This window comes from Notolepis coatsorum (genome assembly GCF_963971535.1).
Source record: "Notolepis coatsorum genome assembly, chromosome: 19".
Classification (NCBI taxonomy): domain Eukaryota; kingdom Metazoa; phylum Chordata; class Actinopteri; order Aulopiformes; family Paralepididae; genus Notolepis; species Notolepis coatsorum.
Window position 1 is genome coordinate 56327322 of NC_140183.1, and position 16848 is coordinate 56344169.

General features: G+C 45.5%; 1 protein-coding gene across 2 annotated transcripts in view; it reads left to right on the forward strand.

Annotated features, from left to right (window-relative positions):
- LOC311246321 (peroxidasin homolog) overlaps positions 1–16848 on the forward strand; it is a 66841-nt gene that overhangs the window by 26141 nt on the left and 23852 nt on the right. The gene's annotated exons all lie outside the window — the stretch shown is intronic.

Below are 16848 nucleotides of genomic sequence, written 5' to 3' on the forward strand. Positions count from 1 at the left end.
TCTACAATGAGCCTGAAGAAGGACTTGATGGCTGGTGGGCTGAGACCCACGTATCAAAAGCTGTGCTTGTCAACCTTTTATTTTTTAAAAAAAATTTTCTATTTATTTTGGGGCTTTCTTAGGGCGCGTTCACACCTACCCTGTTTGGTCCACTTTAAGTGGACCATGGTCCCTTTAGATCAATAGTCCGTTTGGTTTGTACAGGTCTGAACGCAAACCAAACTATAATGAGGACCAAACAACCGAACCATGGTCCTCTTGAAAAGTTGGGACTCGGTTCGTTTCAAAGTGGACCATGGTTCGTTTGCTGTTGGTGTGAACGCAAAACGAACTTTATATAGTATCTAATCTAGAGCAAATGAGTGACAGGTGCCTAGTGGCGGCGGTCGCGCGACCAAACTTGACAGCGCCAAGTGACAGCTTGCGCGCGACCCAACTCAAATGAATGACAGGCGCGCGGACAGTCTCTCTCTTCCTCTCTCTCTCTCTCTCTGCCTCTCTCTCTCTCTCTCTCTCTTCCTCTCTCTAGACTGGCGCCGCGCGCGGACAGTCTCTCTCTTCCTCTCTCTGTCTCTCTAGACTGGCACCGCGTGCGGACAGTCTCTATCTCTCTATATCTCTACTCTCTAGTCGACTTGCGCCACGCTCGTAATGACACCTGCTTCATCACAAGAGACGCTGTCGGCAACTGTTTACGTTTGTGAGTGCTAGTCCAATAGATGAACGACTTGGCGACAGCATGTCCTTTGTTTACAAATTAGATCCGCACCAAACAGGGTAGTGTGAACGCAGACCAAAATAACAATGTATCATTTTCACATTTGGTCCACCAGAAAGTCCGGACTATCCACGGATAGTCCGGACTATCCCCGGACTTTCAGGTGTGAACACACCCTTACTTAGTCTAGATGGAAACATAGGTCCACCTGCATAGGGTGGATTTTTTTTTTCTTAATCCTTGAAGTGTCTATTTTAAGATTCTGTCAGGTAACAGGTTGAAATAATGTCCCATGGGGTTTATTTTTAACCCTTTATTACACCTATCCTGAACCAGAAAAAGAAGAAAAAGAAAACAGCATAACTTTTGAACTCTCTATTTTCCCACTTTACTAAAATGTAGTCCATCGGAAGAGATCAATTTGAGGTTAATATTGGAAATACAATGTTAATAAAGATTCTCTCCATGCTGTTATGCCCTAAATATTGTAGATATTGTGTAAACAAGGCCAAAAGTGGAAGACGAATGTGAAAAGACTTAATTCATCCTACATAGACAAAAATGAACACATTTTCCTATACAATTTGAAATCCAGTGAAATATGTTTTGTTAAGGTTCAAACAAAGTACGATTACAGTACATCTTCTCTGTTGGCACAACATTCAAACCTAAACTACTAATCATCATCATGATCATCATCGCCAAATAGATTGTCAAAGTCTATCTCTCCAATCTCTTCCTCCTCCTCATCACACTCATACTCTCCATCCTCCTCATCCACATTACGTTTAGCATAATCTGCCTCCTTATTAAGAGCTTCTTGCTCTTCTGACTTCGCTTTCTGGGCCAGTACCTCAACAAGAGAAGGAGGGAGGATGGGTCCAACCGTCCAGACAGGCTCTAACACCCCCTCATCCATCATCTTCTCCCAGCCCATATCCTGATCATAGGGTTTGGGCCTCTCAAATATTGGCTGGTCTGCTCTTTTGTAGCAGGCAACTTTGAAGTTGACTCACTGTACATGTGGGATGAGACAGACCTTGGGAGGAGGCAGGCGTTCAAGGTCTACTATTTTGCATCCAGGACTTTATCAAGACCCACCATTTTCTGCAGCATCTTGGCCCGCACAGCATCAACTGACTTCATCCGACCATGGCCATAGAAGGACTCCATCTCCTGTTGGAGCTCATCTGTCACCAGCCACAATGCACCAAGCTGACTGAAAGCCTTCTGGAATGTACCCAGCCTCCTCTCAGTCATGTCCCCGCCAGCCCCCTCTCTGTCATGTACCAGCCAGCCCCTCTCAGTCATGTACCAGCCAGCCCCCTCTCAGTCATGTACCAGCCCCTCTCAGTCATGTACCAGCCAGCCCCCTCTCAGTCATGTACCACAGCCCCCTCTCAGTCCTGTATACCAGCCCTGTCTCAGTCATGTACCAGCCCCCTCTCAGTCATGTACCACAGCCCCCTCTCAGTCATGTACCTGTACCAGCCCCCTCTCAGTCATGTACCAGCCCCCTCTCAGTCATGTACCACAGCCCCCTCTCAGTCATGTACCACAGCCCCCTCTCAGTCATGTACCAGCCCCCTCTCAGTCATGTACCACAGCCCCCTCTCAGTCATGTACCACAGCCCCCTCTCAGTCATGTACCACAGCCCCCTCTGTCATGTACCAGCCCCCCTCAGTCATGTACCAGCCCCCTCTCAGTCATGTACCAGCCCCCTCTCAGTCATGTACCACCAGCCCCATCTCAGTCATGTACCAGCCCACTCTCAGTCATGTACCACAGCCCCCTCTCAGTCATCAACTGACTTCATCCGACCATGGCCATAGAAGGACTCCATCTCCTGTTGGAGCTCATCTGTCACCAGCCACAATGCACCAAGCTGACTGAAAGCCTTCTGGAATGTACCCAGCCTCCTCTCAGTCATGTCCCCGCCAGCCCCCTCTCTGTCATGTACCAGCCAGCCCCTCTCAGTCATGTACCAGCCAGCCCCCTCTCAGTCATGTACCAGCCCCTCTCAGTCATGTACCAGCCAGCCCCCTCTCAGTCATGTACCACAGCCCCCTCTCAGTCCTGTATACCAGCCCTGTCTCAGTCATGTACCAGCCCCCTCTCAGTCATGTACCACAGCCCCCTCTCAGTCATGTACCTGTACCAGCCCCCTCTCAGTCATGTACCAGCCCCCTCTCAGTCATGTACCACAGCCCCCTCTCAGTCATGTACCACAGCCCCCTCTCAGTCATGTACCAGCCCCCTCTCAGTCATGTACCAGCCCCCTCTCAGTCATGTACCACAGCCCCCTCTCAGTCATGTACCACAGCCCCCTCTCAGTCATGTACCACAGCCCCCTCTGTCATGTACCAGCCCCCCTCAGTCATGTACCAGCCCCCTCTCAGTCATGTACCAGCCCCCTCTCAGTCATGTACCACCAGCCCCATCTCAGTCATGTACCAGCCCACTCTCAGTCATGTACCACAGCCCCCTCTCAGTCATGTACCACAGCCCCCTCTCAGTCCTGTATACCAGCCCCCTCTCAGTCATGTACCACAGCCCCCTCTCAGTCATGTACCAGCCCCCTCTCAGTCATGTACCACCAGCTAGGGGTGGACGGTATAAACGGTATACGGTATAAACGGTATGAATTTGCACTACGGTATGGATTTTGACTATACCTTGTAACCGGTAGAGCAGCTCTAAAATAGCAATGACGTCATGTAACCACAGCGCGACTATTTCACTCGCATTTGCCCCTAAAAATAGATAGAATTAGTCATAGATAATAGATATGTGCGAACTGGAAAATGTTATTTAGGAGTACAGAGGCTTCGCGCAGTGGGCGTGTCAACACGCAATTGTCATTCCATAATAAACACAAGCAAACTAGCTCTTCCGCCCTGCGTTTGAAGGCTGTGTGACAACTTCTCTCGCAAGTCACGCAGTTTCTATGTGTAATGTAAACTCTGCAACGAGTCCAATGGTCTAACATGCTTTGCATCCTCGCCATTCTGGAATGCCCACATCGCGCTAAAACCTTAACTGTCGATGTACTAGTAGCCTCAGCAAGCTAACGTTAGCTGGCTCCAGTCCACTAGCAGCATGTCGATGTACTAGTAGCATCTGCAAGCTAACATTAGCTGGCTCCAGTCCACTAGCAGCATGTCGATGTACTAGTAGCCTCAGCAAGCTAACGTTAGCTGGCTCCAGTCCACTAGCAGCATGTCGATGTACTAGTAGCATCAGCAAGCTAACGTTAGCTGGCTCCAGTCCACTAGCAGCATGTCGATGTACTAGTAGCATCAGCAAGCTAACGTTAGCTGGCTCCAGTCCACTAGCAGCATGTCGATGTACTAGTAGCATCAGCAAGCTAACGTTAGCTGGCTCCAGTCCACTAGCAGCATGTCGATGTACTAGTAGCATCAGCAAGCTAACGTTAGCTGGCTCCAGTCCACTAGCAGCATGTCGATGTACTAGTAGCATCAGCAAGCTAATGTTAGCTGGCTCCAGTAGCAGCCTCCTCCCTCCCTCTCTCTCCCTCTCTCTCTCTGCTAACAATCCTGATTCGATTCTTGAACCTATTTAATTCAAAAGGAAGATATTGATGGACATTAGCTATAGTATAGCTCAGCAGCTGTAACAGAATAACAGCTGCCATACCAGTGTTTTACCCCTTCAGAAGCATTTATATAGACATTTTAAGATAAGTTAATATACCGTGATATATACCGTTACCGTCTATGCTTCAAATTATACTGTGATATAATTTTTTTACCATACCGTCCAGCCCTACGGCACCAGCCCCCTCTCAGTCATGTACCACAGCCCCCTCTCAGTCACGTACCAGCCCCCTCTCAGTCCTGTATACCAGCCCCCTCTCAGTCATGTACCAGCCCCCTCTCAGTCATGTACCAGCCCCATCTCAGTCATGTACCACAGCCCCCTCTCAGTCATGTACCACAGCCCCCTCTCAGTCATGTACCAGCCCCCTCTCAGTCATGTACCATAGCCCCCTCACAGTCATGTACCACCAGCCCCCTCTCAGTCATGTACCAGCCCCCTCTCAGTCATGTACCACAGCCCCCTCTCAGTCATGTACCAGCCCCCTCTCAGTCATGTACCAGCCCCCTCTGTCATGTACCACCAGCCCCCTCTCAGTCATGTACCAGCCCCCTCTCAGTCATGTACCACAGCCCCCTCTCAGTCATGTACCAGCCCCCTCTCAGTCATGTACCAGCCCCCTCTCAGTCATGTACCACAGCCCCCTCTCAGTCATGTACCACAGCCCCCTCTCAGTCATGTACCACAGCCCCATCTCAGTCATGTACCAGCCCCCTCTCAGTCATGTACCACAGCCCCCTCTCAGTCATGTACCACAGTCCCCTCTCAGTCATGTACCACAGTCCCATCTCAGTCATGTACCACAGCCCCTCTCAGTCATGTACAGTACCAGCCCCCTCTCAGTCATGTACCAGAGCCCCATCTCAGTCATGTACCAGCCAGCCCCCTCTCAGTCATGTGTACCAGCCCCCTCTCAGTCATGTAAACAGTTTCCACTTGCTGTTGGTTGCAACACGACACACATCTTGTGTGATCGAAAGGACAAGCCTCTGAGTCTTCTCACACTTTTCTCCATCAAGCTCAGGTGTCCCTGTCAGCACCAAGTTCAGAAACCTTACAAGATCATCTGGGAGCAGCTCCTCCATCTTCACAGTGTTCAACTCATGTGCAGTCGGGGGCCATGGCAGCTCCTTTGACTCTTTGAATGCCTTTCTAATGAGAGCATGGAGGGTGAGGGCTGCATCGTGGAGCTGGTCTGGTCTTCTATTTGACCAGGGCACTGATATGCATCGCAAGCTGATAAGTGTCTGAACTGGCTGACTCTCTGGGCCCTAAGTACTGCAGCACTCTGCTGGGATACTATGTCTTTTCTGGGGAAGACTGTACCAGCGCCTTCAAAGGCAAGGGAAAGGTGAATCCCTTGAAGAAGTTGCAGAAGAATCCTAGGTTCCAGAAGGCTTTCAGTCAGCTTGGTGCATTGTGGCTGGTGACAGATGAGCTCCAACAGGAGATGGAGTCCTTCACTTGCATTATGTATGGCCATGGTCGGATGGAGTCAGTTGATGCTGTGCGGGCCAAGATGCTGCAGAAAATGGTGGATGCAAAATCCAAAGTAGACCTTGAACGCCTGCCTCCTCTCAAGGTCTGTCTCATCCCACATGTACAGTGAGTCAACTTCAGAGTTGCCTGCTACAAAAGAGCAGACCAGCCAATATTTGAGAGGCCCAAACGATATGATCAGGATATGGGCTGAGAGAAGATGATGGATGAGGGGGTGTTAGAGCCTGTCTGGACGGTTAGACCCATCCTCCCTCCTTCTCTTGTTGAGGTACTGTCCCAGAAAGCGGAGTCAGAAGAGCAAGAAGCTCTTAATAAGGAGGCAGATTATGCAAAACGTAACGTGGATGAGGAGGATGGAGAGTACGAGTGTGATGAGGAGGAGGAAGAGATGGAGATGGGAGAGATAGACTTTGACAATCTCTTTGGCGATGATGATCATGATGATGATTAGTAGTTTAGGTTTGAATGTTGTGCCAACAGAGAAGATGTACTGTAATAGTACTTTGTTTGAACCTTAACAAAACATATTTCACTGGATTTAAAATTGTATAGGAAAATGTGTTAATTTTTGTCTATGTAGGACAAATTAGTCTTTAAACATTCCTCTTCCACTTTTGGCCTTGTTTACACAAAATCTACAATATTTAGGGCATAACAGCATGTAGAGAATATTTATTAACATTGTATTTCCAATATTAACCTCAAATTGATCTTGTCTGGACTACATTTTAGTAAAGTGGGAAAATAGAGATGTGATCTAAACATTTTCAGCTTTTTTTGCATTTTTTGAATTCCTTGGGTCAATAAAGTTATGCTGTTTTCTTTTTCAGGTTTTGGTTCAGGTTCAGGTGTAATAAAGGGTTACAAATAAACCCCATGGGACATTATTTCGTTACCTGGCAGAATCTTAAAATAGACACTTCAAGGATTAAGAAAAAACAGGTGGTGAAAAAAAATCCACCCTATGCAGGTGGACCTATGTTTCCATCTAGACTATATATTTTTTTATCCACTTTTTCTCCCCATTTTCTATTTTTCTCCCATCCCAATTTCGTATATCCAATTCTTCCCTCCCCTGTCTTGAACCTTGCTAGACTATGCCTCCCACAGGTCGGTTGTAGTGAGGACAGAAGCCTTGCATCACGTGTCCCCTCCGGTACACGAGGAGGCAGCCTGTCGCATCTTTTCACCGTAGCAGCTCGAACTCTCAGTGGCGAGGAGTAACGCGTGGGAGGCTCACGCTGCCCCCACTACTTCCTGCTTCCGTCGCACCGGTGTCACCAAACCGACCTGTAGGAGTCGCTGTCCACAATGTCAAATCCCCACCCACCGGCTTTCCCACCCTCTAACACTTGCCAATTGTGTTAGTATGAACGACCGGCCAGCCGGTAGCAACGCCGAGAGCTGGGCTTGAACCCAGCGTCTCCTGCGTTAGAGGCGAGCGCCTTGCCCATCTAGACTATCTGTATTCTTCACCCATCCCAATTTAGACGTTATGCCAATTCCCTTCCTGGTCGTTGCCCCACTGTCGGCCTGGGGAGGGTGTGGAACTACCACATGCATCCTCCGATACATGCAGAGTCGCCAGCCGCTTCTTTTCACCTGACAGCGAGGAGTTTCACTGGGGGAACGTAACGCGTGCGGAGGTTCACGCTATTTCCCCCAGATCCCCTCCCTGCTGAACAGGCGCCCCGACCGACCAGTAGGAGTCGCAGTTTACAACGACCAGGACAAATACCCCACCGGCTTCCCACCCGCTAACACTGCCAAATGTGTTAGTAGGGACGACTGACCAAGCCGGAGGTACCGCTGACAGCTGGATTAGATCCCAGAGTCTCTGCGATGGTAGGCGAGTGCTTAGTCCACTGTGCTACCCAGCCGCACCTAACCTTTTTAACACAGTTTCACACTCTACCGAGATACACGCAAAATATTTACGCTTTTTATAGTTTGCGCAGAAATGTTGCATTAAGCCTTATAACAATCATATAAGACGAAGGGCTGGCAGAGGAGAACTGCCACTGCAAAAAGGAACAAGTATAACCATAGGTAGATCTTATATATATCTTATACATATCTCTATGAACACGGACCGCTCTCAATTTGAATTCAGTTGAACCTTTCCATATTTATTTGACATTTATCAAGATGAGTATAAATAACAGCCCAATGTTTGGGCTCTGCTGCCTTCTTCAGTGGTCGCGTGTGAAGGAGAGCCAAGGTGTCGGCCTGTTATTTATACTCATCTTGATCACGTGAAACTAATATTGAAGGTTTGACAACTGAAGTGCTCTGAGAGCAGTCTGTGTTTATAGAGACATTTCTGGTCCCTTTGGGAGGAGCCTGCACTGAGAGTTGGCTATAGAAGCAAGCTGTTGGAGTGAGCATATTGTCTACTAAGCAAGTCTTTTCCCCCCCAAAATAAATAAATGATTTATATCAAATCAAATCAAATGTATTTGTAAGGCCCGACAACACACGTTAATTAATGTCCCCATGGGCCGGACACGTCTTCTTTAAACACGTCAAGAACAAAACAAAAACACCATAAAGTAATTTTTTTTTTAATAAATGCAAAATAAATGCAACACTCCCAGACATACCCCACGCGAAGGTAAGGAAAAACTCACTAAAACCTAGCAATAGGAAAAAATGCACCACAGGCAATGTGGAGGAGAGAAACCTTAGAAGGGCCATTCAAGGGGGGATCTTGTCAGGATGGAGGTAGGTGAGTTCCAGTTGTGGTATGCAATCAAGGAGACGGAGAGGGTGTACTCTTAAGTAGGTTCGATTTAATAGTAAAGAACACAAAGAGTAATACTAGGATACATTGCCGAGTGGCAGGAAAGAAAGAGGGAATATATAAATGAAGCTTAATGGTGGTCCAGAAACCGAAACCGCCCACGTTATCTCCGAACGTTATAATGAAGACCTGACGAAGAGCAAACAAAAGATAGAAGGGTTAAGTAGCGACCACATTCCAACATTCCACACACACCCCTGTGACAGCCAATCAGGACCCATACACTAAGTGACAGCACTAAGTGACAAGGGAGACAGGTGACAGTAGCCAAGTGACAGATGACAGAATGGTGGGTGGTTCACAGACAGCAGTCAGCGAACCAGAACGTAACAGGATCTCCCTTCTTAGATGTCGGTGATAGTAGTGTTGCAGTAAAACAGGCAAACAGTTGGTAAGCATGCACTCATATGTGTGGTGAGACACAGATAAGTGCATGCGATAGCAACTGAACATTTTGAAAGATTAAAGATAGAACTGATAGCGGATCTATTTGAGGCAAAGGAGAGGCGCAGAGAGGGTCGCATCCTCCCGGTCATCATCACAGGACATCCAACACTCCGATCATCACTCCGAGACAGCCACTCACAGGGAGACAGGGAGACGGGACAGGCGTTAGACAGTTTGTGTGATTGTGATGGGCGGACATAGCAATAGATACAAGTGGTAAGCATATATGCGAATAGAATAGATATATGTAGTAAGCATATTATGTTAATAGAATAGAAGTACTTAACCCAGGAATGAACTCCATGTCTAAACCACGTTGACAGACCACGGACAGAAGACGGTAAGAAGCTGATCCATGACCTCGTGGTGCACGTAGAACAGTCACTGCAAACTTGGCCAAGACCCCGAGACATCCACCACCTTGGACAGCACTATATATATTGTAAAGGCTGCGTGTGTGTGTGTGTGTGTGTGGGTCACAAGCAGATAATAGGGACTCTCTAAGTTATCAGTGTATGAATAACCACTAAACTGCTTACGCAGACATTAAGGAGAAGGGGGAAAATAAACTACAAAAAACAACCTTTACAGGTGGAAGCCTCAAAGTGAGTATTTAAGAAAATAAGTAAAGTCCAAAAAACAGGACAACACTCAATAAAGAGGTATTGTAGAAAAATAAATAAGCCACAAAGGCAACTCCTAAAAACAGAGTTTATATTGAAAACATAAAACAATAAACCTCCACCAAGGGAGTTTATGTGCCGTGGTAGGCAAAGGACAGTTCCAAAAGAACACAAGAAAACACTACCATAAAAGGTTCAGCCTCTATAAAATAAAGTGTAAAATAAGCCAGTAGCCCAAAACAAGGATGGCTACAAAGAAGGCTAAATGCTGAATAGGGCAGCACTACACTTTAATATAATCAGCCTGATCAAAAGGATAGCCAACACAAGGAAATGAAAAAGCAGTTAACACTGCAAGATTCAAACTTAAATAGACTCAGCTTTGCCATAGGCACAGCTGCACTGAATCAGGTGCAATCAAGCCCACACACCTGCCGACCCATGAGGCAATTAACCACAGAGGCCAGTGATTGACAGCTATCCCTCACAGGAGATGAAATAGACAGCTGTCCCTCACAGAAAGGAAAAATAAAGCAAAAACCATGACATATATATTTATTTTTAATATATTATGCCATTGGTTTTCTTTTTCATCTGACAACATATCAAGGCACCTCAGCACAACAGTGTACCTCTGCACAACAGTTGAGAAGAATGGATTTGAAAGTTCCGGATGAACGATATATTCAATTCATATTGATATTGCAATATGAAAGAATGCAAAATCCACATTGTGAAAATTCCAATATGTGCATAATTCTTTTTTTAATTTTAATTTTATTTTATAATATATACCAACCAAGTGACAGAAATACTAGGTCCATATAGGAGCTTGGTCATCAATAGGAAAGATATAGCAGACAGCGTTATGTGATAGTGTTACATTTACATAGATCTTCTACAGTTTCAAATTAAAAACTAATTGGAGAGAGTATAGGTGGTATGGTTTTAGGCATTCCGTGAACTTGAAGTTTAATTTGTTTTGTAGTTTGAGAAAGAAGGTTTATTCTGGGGAGTGGGGGTGGGGTCAAGTTTGTGGGTCAGGTAGGCTGGAGGGTGAATCAATAACATTAGAAAAAAGAACCCCAGTGAATAGCATTGTTCTCTATGTACCTCCCTTTGGGTGCTATTCTAGTTGAGGCTCATTAAAAGTTGAATCTCTTTCATGAGAGAGACTTCCCTAAGGGTAATCAGACACAGTAATATAAATAATACACGACTGAGTGCGTGTGCGTATACGCGCTGGGCCTCATTTATCAATAGTTCCGTGTGTAAGAGGTTGAGAGGTGATAAAATACTGCACCACATTTTGCTTAAGATACAAAATATGTATGCCAACTGGATTCATTAGTATACAATTTTAAGTGTAAATAAATGGTTTGATAGTGTATATTTAAAAGGCTCTCCTTACAGATTTGTACATTGATGAAATACAGTACATTAACACTTAATTTAAACCTTGTCTAAACCATTAGTGTGTCCCTCAGTTCAAAACATCAGGGGGATAAATTAGCAGCGACTGCAAAAACAGGTAAAACAAAGACTTTGTTCAGTAAAATTCTTCAGCTTTGGCACTCGCATAGTGAATGTATTTCACCTTTTCCAAGGCAGTATTATGGGTAGCTAATATTTAGAGAGATATCTATTATGAAGAATTGGAAGGAGAAATGTGACAAAACATCCAGACATGGATGGAAGTGACTGAGATCCTCTCTCACTGTACAGTATGTGTCTGGAAAAAAGTCAAGATTGTAATCGCACGCAACTAATTTCATTACAACATCGCAGCTAATCCACTTCACGGCCTTCATCTGTCTTCATCGTCTTTATCGCTGACCCGTGGGAGGATGGCTCTGTGTTAATGCCCAGTGTTTTTAACACATAGTCTTATCACCCGGTATGATTCATACGCCTCGTGATCGCAATCGTTTAAATTACGCAGCCTCTAAAAATGCAATTACGGCAATCGTGATCGATGTACGTTCTTTATTACAGTAAAGATACCTTATTAGTGCGGCGGTTGACTCATCAGTCATTGCGCTCCGCGGTCCTTTTTGTGCGTTTGCCAGAAAGCCATGTGTATTAATTACAAAGGTAATAACTTTTAGTGTGTGGAAATGTGTTCTCCTTCATGGGTAATGTGAGTAATCTGCAACGTCCCTAGTGGTCGAGGTGAAGCAGCACCGCAATATCATTAGCAGTACGAACCGATAATAAACAGGCCTGTTTCTCGTAGTACTGTAGCTCCGGAAAATAACCAGAGAATGGAATCAGATTTGTTGGCGACCAAAGCGCGCGCGCACACACACACACACACACACACACACACACACACACACACACACACACACACACACACACACACACACACACACACACACACACACACACCTACACACACACACACACACACACACACACACACACACACACACACACACACACACACACACACGCACACCTTGCTTGCTGTTGCTGGTGCTTGAAAACCTCTTTAAACCTTGTAACCCCCCCCCCATCCTTCCTTACTTGTGTTGAAGGTTTACAGTACACGGTTTGTTATGTGCTGACCCAGCGATATTTGACCTTGGTGTGACTCTATCTAAAAAAAGGCCCTCGGCCATGAAAGAACTCATAGTGTAATTTCAGAAAAGGCGTGGTCTCAAGGGCAAGAGGCAGAGAGCTCCTCAATTCCTGAAATAAAAAAAGATGACCTGAACAAGGTTTTCACCCAAGTGCAGTGCCACGTGTCGTGTAAGAGTCTGGTGCTTTTCCATTACATGGTATCGGCTCGGTTTTACTCAACTCTGCTTGACTTCCACTGCAGATGGTAATGTCTCCGTCAATGGGGAGGCAGGGTTTGCAGGGATGACCGTCGCAGCTGCTTGTGTATTTTGTGTGCCGTAATTCATAAAACAAAGAAGTGCTCTAGTATGGATTTAGGACCAGTGTAGGACTTGGGGGGGACGTTTCTTTCTTGAGGCCCCGTTTAGACGGAAACGCTAGCAGGTGAATCCGCAAAAATATTTTTACGGATGTGCCTTTCGTTTATACGGAAACGGCGTTTTTACGGGGTGAAACCGCAAAAAAGTGAGACTACCTTCCAGGGTGGAATTCCTAGAAACGCAAAAGCTTTGCGCTTTCGTCTAAACTGTCAAACCGTATAAATCTGTTAAAACGATGACGAAAGGTTTGTCACGGCTCTGGTCGCGCGTACTGCTTACGTCACAGATAGCAGGTATGCGCCAGTAGCCGAGACGTAAACAAAGCAAGTATGTCTGACTTATATCAACGGAGATCACCTGAAGGCTACATTGGCAGTACTTTTAACCCTTTCACTGCCACACGACAGAAGGTTACCCCTTTACTATCACACAACCGGCTGTCGTGTGGCAGTGAAAGGGTTAAATACACAAGAATCTGTCCCGCGGCGTGAGTGGACCCACTGTCTGTGAGTGACTCTGCTTTGGTGCAATCACATTCCCCATCCACAGTCTGCGAATCAGAGGCAGAGTAGGGCGGGTCTTCACAGCACGTCATGTGACATATGCGCCAATCGTGTGACAGCGGGTCTCCGTCGTTACAGCGTCGTCTGCACGGAGAATTCCACTCCAAAACGCTCGTCTAAACGTAAAATTAAAAGTGAAACCGCAAGATGACTTTTGCGGTTTCTGTTCACAAAACGCTCGTCTAAACGGGGCCTGATAACGTTACAAGTAGAATTAGGTTTTGCTGTTGGCTTCCCAGCTAAAAAATAAAATAAAAAAAGAGAGGTAACAAAGCAGGAATGAGAGAAAAAAATATGTTATTTTCTGATTGTTTCATAGAGGTTACTTTCTAAAGCACAATAAATAACCATCAAACACTCAACAGATGATTTACTGTGGAAACAGACACTATTTCATTGGCTATATACTGTATACTAACCTTCTTTTACTATCATGCACTTTGATACTAAGTAATCCTCCTTGCCTATGTTACTATCTACTATGTGAATCTGTCTATAGGCCTACTACTAGGGCTGGGCGATATGGCCAAAAATGATATCGCGATAAGGATATCGATAACAATATCATATCACTCGATATTCTATATTATCGATATTGTTATAAGTATATAAAAAATGAAATATAAAAAAATATAAAAAAAATTAAACAACAGATGTTTATTTTGCAGCAATTCTTTGTCGTTGGCGCCATCTTTAGTGTTACATCCCCTCACACTCCAGTTCTCAGGCTGCAGCTGGTTTGAAAGTGAAAGTAAACCGGCTTCTCTGCTGGCTGTGGCTCCAGGGGAGTTGAACAGTTCTGGCTCTGCTAGTTTCTTTTCTATATTTTGGTGCTTTTTTGGTGGACAAACCACCGCACATGTACACTGTGACTCATGACTGGAGACTAGCTCTGCTAGCACACATAGCTTACTGTGTACAGACGGTTTCAAACTGTATTTTAAATTTAGAAAGCAAACAAAATAAATGGACAAGAGAAAAATAAATCTCAATTTGGTCAGTATTGTCATTTGGACAAGCAAAGCCATTACTTTAAGTTGCAGGCAAGAAAGACAAGTCTGTCCACTGTCTCTGGTTTTAAAACTGCCCTGTTGCAGGTCGCAAAAAAAAATCGATATTTAAATTTTTTGATATATTTCTTTCCGATATCGATTATTAAAATATATCACGATAATTATCGTTATCGTTATATCGCCCAGCCCTACCTACTACTATGCACTCAAGACTGTTACTTAGCTGCCAGAGTTGTACCCTTCCTGCTGACCTGTTATACAGAACTTGTAAGTCGCTTTGGATAAAAGCGTCAGCTAAATGACTAAATGTCATGTTTGCAGGTTAAATATTTAATGTTCGCTATTATTGCTAATTAGGCCACCATCGTGGAGAATAGTGTAGTGAGTCTGGCCAGAGCAGCCGTCTTGTTTAGCCAAATAGTGTGTGTGTGCCTGTGCGTGTGAGTGCATACTAGGTGTAGCTGAGGGGTTACACAACCCTGACTATTTAAATAATGAGCTTGACAAATACTCAATTATTAATTAACCAATATTAAATATACACAAGATGGCGGACACTCTATTAACTGGGAGGGGACAGGGGTACCAAGTTGAATAATCACATTTAATGTTTAACATAAAACACACATGTAATATGTAACATTGATTTCCCTATACAAATAAAATGTATATGCAACAATGTCAGAATGAATTATACAATTTATAGGCAACGAATGTCCGAATTATTATAGGTCCTAAACTAATGGTACCAGATTGTTGGAGCTCTGAATGGAGGGGGTTGTGGTGAATAGCCAGGGGGAGAAAGACGAGGACGGAGACGATGTTCTCTGGAGTTCCTACTCCAGAGGCTGATGCAGAGTAGACCCGTGGGAGACAGTCCTGTCGTCGCTGGATAGGGGGGTCTCGTACGGACCGGGTTCCTATAGTCCAACGCCCGAGCTTCAGGTTCAATAGCTAGCTAGCCTTTTATGCTAAGGCTAACCAGCACGCAGTCCGCAGTAGCTAGCTGAATCCAGAACGCAGCCGAACTCAGCCCAAAGTCTCTTCACCGCCCTTTGCTATCTGCACGTCGGCAGATCTATATTGAAGTATGTTACTTCACTTCTCCCAAACTATATCACGCTGCCGTTTACAACTCGTAGCTCACCAACGTTGTAATTACATCTCACTAGCAGACCAGCTCTCTCGTAATACGCTGTAGCTGTTTTCCTGCTGCGCCAACACTGGGCATTTTCGTACACTCTACAGGTGCATGGGCTCACGCTGTCTACGGCGCGATGAAGGGACATATGAAAAGGGGCGAATGATAAAAATACTCTCAGGTAAATAAACAGCGTAAATATATATCTTATACAAATAAACAACATATACGGTATAGAAAATAATAAACGTGGACTTTAGGTGTTAATCTGGACCTTCAGAACACTAGGGCTGCTCGATTATGGCAAAAATCATAGTCACGGTTATTTTGATTGATCTCAAATCACAATAGTTAAACAATGATTACTCATTGATTTGAGATAAATCACATCATGACGACCACGTCTGGACTGGTAATCTGGCATACCGGGCATTTTCCCGGTGGGCCGACGCATCTTGGGGCCGGTATGATTTGATTTATAAAAAAATTTAAAAGGTTTGGTCAACGACCGGCCCATAAAGCAGGGGCAGCGGCCCATTTGTTAATTTTCTATACTGACACTGGGCTGGCCCAATCACATCTCTTACTAAGCCCCACCCCTCCCTCTCTGTCCTCTCTCTCTGTTTCTCGCATTCAGATCAGACACCGCTCAGAGGCTTGCAGGGAGGTGTGTGACATGATGACATGCTGATGATTAATTCAATTAATGTCGATAATAATATGATAACATACTTGTAACGCTATCATGAAGTGAGACCGTCAACTACTGCTGGTGGTCTCTCAGTCAGTCAATGTCAAATAGCGCAACATAAGCTATTGACATTGTTTTTGTAGCTTAGCTGCTAATGTAGCATAGTTCCCTAATGCAGTCGCAACTCCGGCTATTCTTTTTTTTTTATCTACTTTTTCTCCCATTTTTCTATTTTTCTCCCATCCCAATTTTTCATATCGTCCAATTCTACCCTCCCCTGTCTCGAACGCTGTTAGGCCATGCCTCCCACAAGCCGGCTGCAATGTGGACGAAGCCTTACATCACGTGTCCCATCCGGTACTCGAGGAAGCAGCCGTCGCATCTTTTCACCTGCACAGCGCGATCTCTCAGCGGCGGGGGTCTGCGTGGGAGGGACACGCCGCCCCCGTCGCTTCCTGATTCTGCTGCGCAGGCGCACCAACCGACCTGTAGGAGTCGCTGTCCACAACGTCCGATCCCCACCCATCAGCTTTCCCACTCCTAACACTGCCAATTGTGTTAGTATGAACGACCAGCCAAGCTGATAGCAATGAACCCAGCGTCTCCTGCATTGGTGGCGAGCGCCTTGCCGACTACACCACCTAGCCGCCCCAACTCCGGCTATTCTAACGTTAACTAGCTAACGTTATTTTGTCAGCATCGCGTTGGCTAAGGCCAGGTTGAGTGACCTAGGTCCATATCATATCATCATAATATTAAAATCTTTAGGATAAGGGTTCCCTTGA